At 38.1% G+C, this 9,234-nt stretch overlaps 1 pseudogene; it reads right to left on the bottom strand.

The window, feature by feature from the left end:
• Positions 1-7,909: 7,909 nt before the first annotated feature.
• LOC102774718 lies at positions 7,910-8,895 on the bottom strand (annotated as a pseudogene).
• Between the last annotated feature and the right edge of the window lie 339 nt (positions 8,896-9,234).

Below are 9,234 nucleotides of genomic sequence, written 5' to 3'. Positions count from 1 at the left end.
AGGGAAAGATGTTTTCAGGAAAATAAGAGAAATAAGTGATTTTATTAACAGTAAACGTAGAAATGGGGCAGCATGGTAGAAGGGCAACAATAAAAATAAAGCTTATAGAGACAATGGCTTCAATCTTTCTTTTTCTGGCTTCCTCATATCTGTGGGATCTTGAATGATTTACTCAATCCCCCTGAGCCTCTACATGGCTAGCACTCAGAGACTGACATTAATGCTTATTAGATATTTTGAGTCACAGTGAGCTAAGCATATTTTCATTTTACCTTCATATTCATCTCTAGCAATATCAATAGTATCTCCCATTTATAGACAAGAAAAGCAAAACTCTATAAAATTCCCTAATGTGCTCAATTCATAAATTTAATAAATGACAGAGTGAGGAGTTGAACCTGGCTCATGCCCTTGGACACTATGCTAAACTGGAGAAGTCCTTTTTAGAGGAGACACCAAAAAAACCTGGTTATTAGAAACAGAAAACAAGGCTTATTTTGGAATCTGCATGTAAGAGTCACTTGAATTTGAATAATCAGTAAGAGTCCCTATTGGATTTTATACTTTCCTAGCATATAGATCAGATTGGTCCCAGAGCTTAGAGAAAATCTGTACTAAAAGATGAGGGCTACATATCCAGAGATTTAAAAAAAAATAGAGGATAACAATGAATGGTAGTCAAGAAGAACAGTTTTAAATAAAACATGGAATTAATGAAGGACAGCTTGTTAAATATTTCTCCAAACGGGCTTCCAGCAGCAAGTAATAACAGCAACAAAAATGACTGAGTCTGGTGCAAGACAAACACTTACAGGTATGGTCAGTATCTAAGTGATGTCATCAAGGGCCAGGCTTTCTTGTTTCTTTCTCTTTCTTCTGGCATCTTAGCATGTTAGATTTCTGATCTGAAGACTTTCACCTTATGATTGAAATGTGGCTACTGTTCCTCTAGCATCCCCCACAAAAAAACCAAGGGGTATGAGGCAAAATATTTTCTTCCCATTAATTTTTCCCCTTGTTATTTTGATTAAGGAGTGTAGGATAGAGATTTCTCCTGGTTCATTTGCCAGAACTCTACCATATGTCTACCCTTGACTACAGTTTAAGTAAAGGTGAAGGGAATCCCAGAATAGTCGTATTATTCCCTGGGTATAAAAAGGGAGCTGGGCAAGAATCTTCTCTTTCATAGGACTAAGGGTTTTCTCATCACCATTGGTTTAAATACAGTTTCCATAGCAGAAAATGAGGAGTGGGGTGGCTACTTAGTAGCCAATGAGCAGCATCTGCCACATATTGTAAATATGCATCAAGAGTGATTACACAAAGAAGATGATTCTTTTAACAAGATTTTTTAAAATGCCAATGATGTCTAAGAAGTGTATTCTAAGCCCTGAAAAATGTACTATGCATATTTAATTTCAAAGCTAAAATGTTAACCAAAGTGTGGTAATTCTGTGTAATCAGCTTCAAATAAATCAATGACAATAGCAATTAGTGATGGTGTGAATCGTCCATTTTCTTTGTGAATTGTTCATAGTTGTAATTCAATAGAGAAAAAATAAGAAACAACAATAATAATAACTTTTTATTAGTCATGCTAAAGTAGCAAACCAGTGGCATGTATAATTGAAAATAGTGGATTATATGCATAATGATGAACTACTTGGGTTATTTGCCTTACCAGAGATCATTTTACATTCCCAACACATATTATCACCTTTTTATTTGAGAACATAATCACTAAGCATCTTGGGTGAAAAGTTCTACTATACGAGGTCAGAAAATTGTCCATAGTTAAAATATGAGAATATAAAATTCTCTATAAAGGTGAATATTTTCAAAAATTACCTTTGCTGAACAATGTCAATAAATGTAGTTTGGAATGATAGTAGAGATTTTAGAGAAGCTAAAAAAAATTGGGAATATAAAAACCTACTTGTTCATTAGCTTAAATTTAGAAAGGTGTTTTCTTTAGCTTCCTAAGGATTCAGGCTACTTTACCCAAAGTACATTTTGTTACAAAGTTATGAGGAGCCTAGTACTTTCTCGAATAGGCTCATGAACACATAGATTACAGGTCAGAAGAAGGGGCACGCTAATACTAAATGCATCACCACTATCACTGCCATTCTATTTTTTGTACCTTCTCTTTCTTAGATTTGCGATGATGTATAAGGGAGGTAGTGGCATTTGATGTCTACTTGAATTTCTTTAGTAGATTATATCTTGGTTTTTGCTGTTGTTTTTTTCTTATGGTAATGTATGGCTCTTATTTCCTAGTCTAGCTAGTATTGTCTGTTTTATATTATACATTCTATGGGACTGAAACTGTCTTCTCAGTTATCTTTCTCAATCACTGAATTCAAAAGCATTAACAAATAAATATAAAATTCATAATACAAATCCATTCCCTATCTTACTATGTTAACTAGAATTCGGTGACAAGCATTGCTCTTTGTGTATTATCCTCCTATTAAAGAAAATTCTAAGTGTAAACAACTACTTGGACACATACAAAACATAGACCAAGAAGCAGAAATGGCTACGGTGATGTTACACATTTCAAATATAAGAAAATGGGCTGGATTTTTTTCCCACCTATTTTTGTCATTTGGATTTTTGTTGTTTTGAGATAAATACCTAGTAGTCTTGGCCAAATAGTTGCAAAAGAACACACATGTAGCAGCTATTTGCTCATTGAGGAGAGAGGCCATGGTAATTTATCACTTGAGTAAACAGAGACATTTTAGAGATTGAAAAGGGTTTAGTTAACCCTAACTCGTTTGGCTCAGTGAATAGAGTGTCAGCCTGCAGACTGGAAAGGTCCCAGGTTCAATTCCAGTCAAGGGCATGTACCTTGGTTGCGGACACATCCCCAGTAGCGGGTGTGCAGGAGGCAGCTGATAGATATTTCTAACTCTCTATCTCTCTCCCTTCCTCTCTATAAAAAAATCAATAAAGTATATTTTTAAAAGGCCATAATTAATAAATATGCTAGGAAAACAGGAATAAACTTGGACTTGTCTGGGTACTACAGGATGTAGAATCACCCTAGATATAAGTAACTGAAACAAACACTTGATTCTCTCTACTCATTAGCTAGATTCTGTTTTTCTTCCCCTTTTATTTATTTTTAATTTATTTTTAATAATTGTTGACACTATTGAAAATGTCCCCTCATTTTCCCGCTTTCCTCACATCCACCCAGCCCCTGCCCCCCTCCCTCTTGCCATCACCACACTGTTTTCTGTGTCCATGGGCTAGCTAGATTCATTTTCATATAGTTTAAAAAGCAAAGTAGAATTGAAAAAAATAAACTCTTATAAATTAACTTCTCAATAAAAATCTACAGAGATCACCATGCGATCCTGCGAAATGAGAAGGAAATTAAAAGGAGATAGAGATTTTTAAAACTTGGTACAAAAAAAGGAAGTGAGGGAAAAACCCAAGCCTTTAAATAGGATAACTTCACACAGTAGCACAAATGCAAGAAGAAAGGCCTTTTAAAGTGTCCCTTGGCACCAATGTCCTATTTGCCAGAAGGAAGCTTGCTTTGGCCAAATGTTTCCTGATTTTAGTAAATCTACCTTCTCAACAATTTATGCAGGATTTAAAGAACAGATTTAGAAAGATAATTACTTTGAAACAATCAAGAAATAATCAGTTCAAGCAAACAACTTTCTTTTTTATCTCTGATTTATAACAAAGAGTAAAATAATATTCTATTTGGTAAACTCCACTTAATGAAATATAATACTGAATCTAGGATACAAATTGTTTATGGTTGCAAGGAAATAACTAGATGGCCTTAACAACAGACTAATTTCAAAAGTATGTTATGGTTTCTCATTTCAGCAGATACGAGAGAGCTAAAGTCTGTTACAGAATGTTTCATAAGATTGACCCCCAAATACATAACTCACTACTCAAGCTTGCATATCCTTCAGTGTTCTCTCATTTCAGGGCATTTGTAACACTTATGATACCCAATCTGCCTACAATTCTCTTCCTGAATACTGCATAGGGAAGACTTAAATACCACAATCCTGGCCATTGTTATTTTTCCTCCCAAAACAGTTAGGACCCTTAGCTTGCAGGTTAATCAATCATTGGGTTTATATGCCCTGTACTACACTAGATGCAGTAAAGAAATACAATAAAAATAAGATATAGTATTCCGTTTTCAAGATTCTAACTCTCCAATTTAAGACATAAAACAGTACACATGAAATAATTGGAGATTGGTTAATAGCTTAACTCTATAGCATCATTGCCTCTTGAGTCTGAGAAACATTTCATGCAAAGTGTAGACGTGACTGAAGTCTGGAAGGGCAGGCAACACAAGGAAATAAACAGGAAAAGAAGGTTATTTCCAATAACTTGGTACCGCATAAAAAGAAAGGAGCAGGGGAAAAAAATTAGGATCTTTTGATTAGAGTGAAGAATGCTTGCTGTTAAAGGATTAAAGATAAAAAAATAATTGGTAGGTGTAACAGTTAATTTTATGTGTCAATTTGACTGCTTGCCTAGATTAGACATTATTTCTGGGTGTGCCTGTGAGGTGTTTCCCGATGAGATTAGCATATGAATCAGTAGGTGAGTAAAGACAACTGCCCTCCCCATGCAGGTGAGCATTATCCTCTCCCTGAGGACCTGAAGAAAACAAAAAAGGCAGAGGAAGACAAATTGGTATTCTCTAGATACCAGTTTGTTTAAACGGAGACAGCAGCCTTCCTCTACCCTTGGGTTGGAGTAATACTCCTGATTCCCAAGTCTTCAGGCTTGACTTTACACCACTGGTTTTCTCCAGCTTTGAGCTTGCAGATGGTAGATGGTGAGACTGTATGTAGATACACCCTCTCTGGGGAACAATGAATAACTCAGATTTTGGAACTAAGTGTGGTTCTAAAAAAAATGTAAAATGTAAGGATTTGCTGAATTGATTCTGGGGTTTCTGGAATTGGCTCTCTAGTCTGATTGGATTTAAATATGCTAATAACTCTATTTTTAGCAGTAAAAACAACACTAATACTCTGTGGCTTGAACTAGCCATAGAGATATGCAAAATATCTGCATGAGATACTCCTAATAACTACATATAAAAAGCATGAGCTGGATGACTGACGATACTTTTTCAAATTTTTTTGGAAAACTAATAAATATAATTATTAGTTGGCTGCTTGCTCTTAATTGTCCCTGGACAAGTAGTGAAAGAAAAGTATTAGCTCAGGGATTTGAATTCCCAGCTCAAGCACTAGAAAATGACCTGAAGGTTGGTATGTGTGCCCTGAAGAAGACCTTTCTCTATATAGCCCAGGGGCTAAAATTCCTGAAAGTCAAATGTAGAATCTCATCCTGTGACTAGCTCAAGTACCACTCAACTTGAACTCCCAGCCTTATAGAGTGTCTACAATACACCCTACAAGTAGACTTTAACAGTAGACTGTAAAAATGAGGGCATTGTTTGGGAAACAATATGATCTGGTAAATTGTGATGGGGACATGTGAGATGCTCCTAATGAAACTAGGACATTGTGCCCCTAAATTCTCATGAATTTTTTTGCCAGTGGAAGAGACCTCATCAACCCCATATTTGCAGGAGGCTCTTTGGACTAAACCTAAAGTTACTCCACCACTGCTTGGCAGTAACTTTCCCAAACCTTGAGACCATCTGCCTTTCCCAAACTATCTGAGAGGATTAACCTTGCATTGCCTGATAAAATAGAAATGGCTTCCTCTGAGGTATTGGCCACGAAAGACAATGCTGACTTTTCTCAGGACGCCTGTCACACCCCCCCCCCTCCACCCCACCCCACTCCTCTTTGCTTCCAGACCCAGGTCCCAGCAGGCTTCTACAGTTGAGGTGCAATGTTTGACCTATGAGGAGACATGCTACACTCCAAAATAGCTCCTTGAGTTCTCTGATTTATAAAAGTCGAAAACCAGGAAGTAAGGTGTAAGACAATGGTGGAAGAAATATCATTTGGATGAGGCCACATTTATTGATATGGGCTCACTAAGCAGAGATTCTGCATTTAATGTTGTAGCTCAGGAATTTGAAAGACCTCTAACAGTTTGGTTGGTTGGCTGAAACATGAATCAAAAGGTGGTGCACAGTGAGTGAACTGGAAATGCTAGACCTGCTTTGGTTTAATGCAGAGGAGGAGATTGAAAGGTTTAGGAAAATAGAAATAGTAGAGTGGATTTGTCATTTAAGATCTGCTTACCTACCCTGGGAGGGTCCAGAAGACATGCCTCTCACCAACACTGTGAGAAGTAAATGTGTGAGGAAGCCCTGGCACCCTTGAAGATCTCTGTGATCTCTCTTCTATGCAGTTCAGACTTTACAATGGAAACTGCAGTCACTGAATTGACCAAAATAAATTCAATGGGAGTAATTGGATCCAGGGGTAGCAGGAGCCAAATGGCAATACTCAACTGCCAAAAGCAAAATGCATCTGGTTAATATAATGGACAAAAGAATCAAAGCAGCAATCAGAATAGTCTGAAGTATGCAGACCAATGTGGATCAAGGTGCTCCTAGAAGTGAAATAGATAGTAAACCTACAAATTCTTATTTGATATGTGTAAGCAGAAAAGTTGTAGGTCAAGTGGACAAAAGTCTAACCTGACTCAAAAAGCTGACTCTAATCAATCAGTTCCCAGACTTGAGCTAGTTTATAGACTCAGAAGCCCTTGAATAAAGAGGAGGCTGGATATCCTACCAAAAAATGTATAGTTACTCACTCTCCCATCCTTCGCCAAAGGGATATAAGGTCTACGGAGATGCAAATGGGTGACAGGTTGACAAAGAGTGAACTTGTGCTGAGTAATGTATCAGCTTGCCTGGACCCTGGATGCTAAGATTAGACATTATTTCTGAGTGTGTTTGTGAGGGTGTTTCCAGATAAGATTAGCATTTGGATTGGTGGGCTGAGTAAAGCAAATTCCCTTCCCCAGTGTGAGTTGGCATCATCCAATCTGATCTGAGCCCAAATAGATCAACAGGATAGAGGAAGGGAGTATTTGCTCTTGCCTATTTGAGCTGAGATACCATTCTTCTCCTACCCTTTAACCGGGATGTACATCATCAACCCTCATGGTTCCCAGGTCTTCAGACTGAGACTGAAATTTACACCATTGGCTGTTCAGAATGCCAGCTTGTAGATATCTCAGACTCCATAATCAAGTTAGCCTATTCCTGATCAAAATCTCAGAGTAGATATATCCTATTAATTACTTTCTTCTAGAGAACCCTGACAATTCAGTAGGTGTATGATACCAAATAATGAAACATCTTCAAAGAAAATAATAAAAACATGAAACAATAAGTCCATATATGTAAATTTTTAAAATAAATATTTATTGATTTTAGAGAGAGAGGAAGTGATCAAGTCCACAACCCGGACATATATCCTGACCAGGAATCAAACTGGGGACCTCTTGTTTCATGAGTCAACATTTAATCACTGGGCTACAGCAGCTGGGCAATAAGTCATTGAATGTATTAAGATATATTCAAAAAAGCTTAACAATATGAGAGATGGTACTAATATATTTAAAGCAGGGTATAAAATATTGTAAATTCTATAATTATAAATAAATGTTAATAGGATTTATCTTTTTCTAAGATAGGTACTTTGATAATCAAATATATTGTTGGTCCAGGGATTCCCAAAGGTGTGGATGGAGTCGGCGAAGAAGGAAGGACACGGAGACAGCGTTCAGATGATCAGCATAGGCAGGTTCTCTAGCCAGGTTCTCCAGGCAGGTTCTCCCTTTATTCTCCTGTTACATCTGTATTTATGCCATTTGATTTTAATCCTAGCCATTCTATTCTAAGGGTTAGGGCATTTGTTATCTCCATTCCAAGGTCACTATTCTACTGTAAGGTTAAAAAACAAAAACGCCCTAAAATATTCTTATAGCTGCTGTGGGAGTAGATCTTAGTCCTTCCACATAGAGAGATGACTTCATATTTGCAGGAGGCTCTTTGGACTAAACCTAAACTGAGTCCATTACTCATTTCCTCTCTGGCTCTTCTTGTGGCTTTTCTTAGATCTTTCAGGAGATTTTGAGTGGCTCCTGTGTCTATGACTACAGTGCTGACCTGGGGACTTGGAGCAGGATCTGTGCCATCTATCTCAGGACCTGCTGCTGTGATGTCTTGGACTCTTGCTCCCATGCCTCTCTCGGGGAGGGGAAGGGCTCTTCCATTTTGGAGACCGACTCAGCCTTCTGGGAGACCAGCTTCTACTTCTCCTGTAGCACAGTGTGGGAGAGTGATGGGGCTTATCCAAGTCTCGGTAGCTTCTCCAGCGGTGATCAGGTGATGGTACTCTCTCCAACTTCTTATCCTCTTCTTCCTCTTCTTCACTGGACTCGACATCATCCATGTCCTCTTCTAGAGCGCCAACCCGAGGCTCCAACTGCTCAGCTTCCTCTAGGACATAGCGTTTCTGTAGACGGGGAAGAATGATATCACAGACTCTCTCACCATTCTACTGGGGATGTGCCCACAACCCAGGTACATGCCCTTGACCGGAATCGAACCTGAGACGTTTCAGTCTGCAGGCCAACGCTCTATCCACTGAGCCAAAACGGTTTTGGCGAAATCTTCATTTTTCATAAACTCAGCAATGATATTCTTCTCTGATTGAATCTGAAACATCTTCAAAGTCAAACACAGAAAGGGAGTTGGCTTTATGTTGCCACCATAGACACCACCGACAAACCTTAATTCCATGGCTTTATCAACTACAAGTTCAGCCATCCAAAGCACTCCCCTTTCCAGTACTTGGACTCATAGATTCGAGTCTGAATGATCTTCTTCATCAGATACTGCATGTTGGTGCCGTGAATGCTGTGGACATCCTTCACCGTGCTGTTCGCCATGTTAGAACGCTTTCAGTTCTATTTCTGTCGGGTCCTTTAGTGTGTCATATCCCAGTTAAAAACACACAACATGGATATGAAGAAAGATGGAGGAAGTCTCCTTTAAATAGCTCACGTTACCAGCTTGAAATTGGAAATGCTGCAGCATAGGGAACTTTCTGCTGCGATAGAATCAAGAATAGCCAGGTTCTCTCTTTATTCTCCTGTTACATCTGTATTTATACCATTTGATTTTAATCCTATCCATTCTATTCCAAAAGTTAGGGCGTTTGTTAATCTAGTTCTGTTGAGTTTAATCCTGTCTAGGTTAATCTGTGTTCCATTATAAGGGATATTCCA

Source organism: Myotis davidii, unplaced genomic scaffold (genome assembly GCF_000327345.1).
Source record: "Myotis davidii unplaced genomic scaffold, ASM32734v1 scaffold10, whole genome shotgun sequence".
Lineage (NCBI taxonomy): Eukaryota > Metazoa > Chordata > Mammalia > Chiroptera > Vespertilionidae > Myotis > Myotis davidii.
The sequence above is the reverse complement of the archived record's forward strand: the minus strand, read 5'-3'. Positions and strand labels throughout refer to the sequence as shown.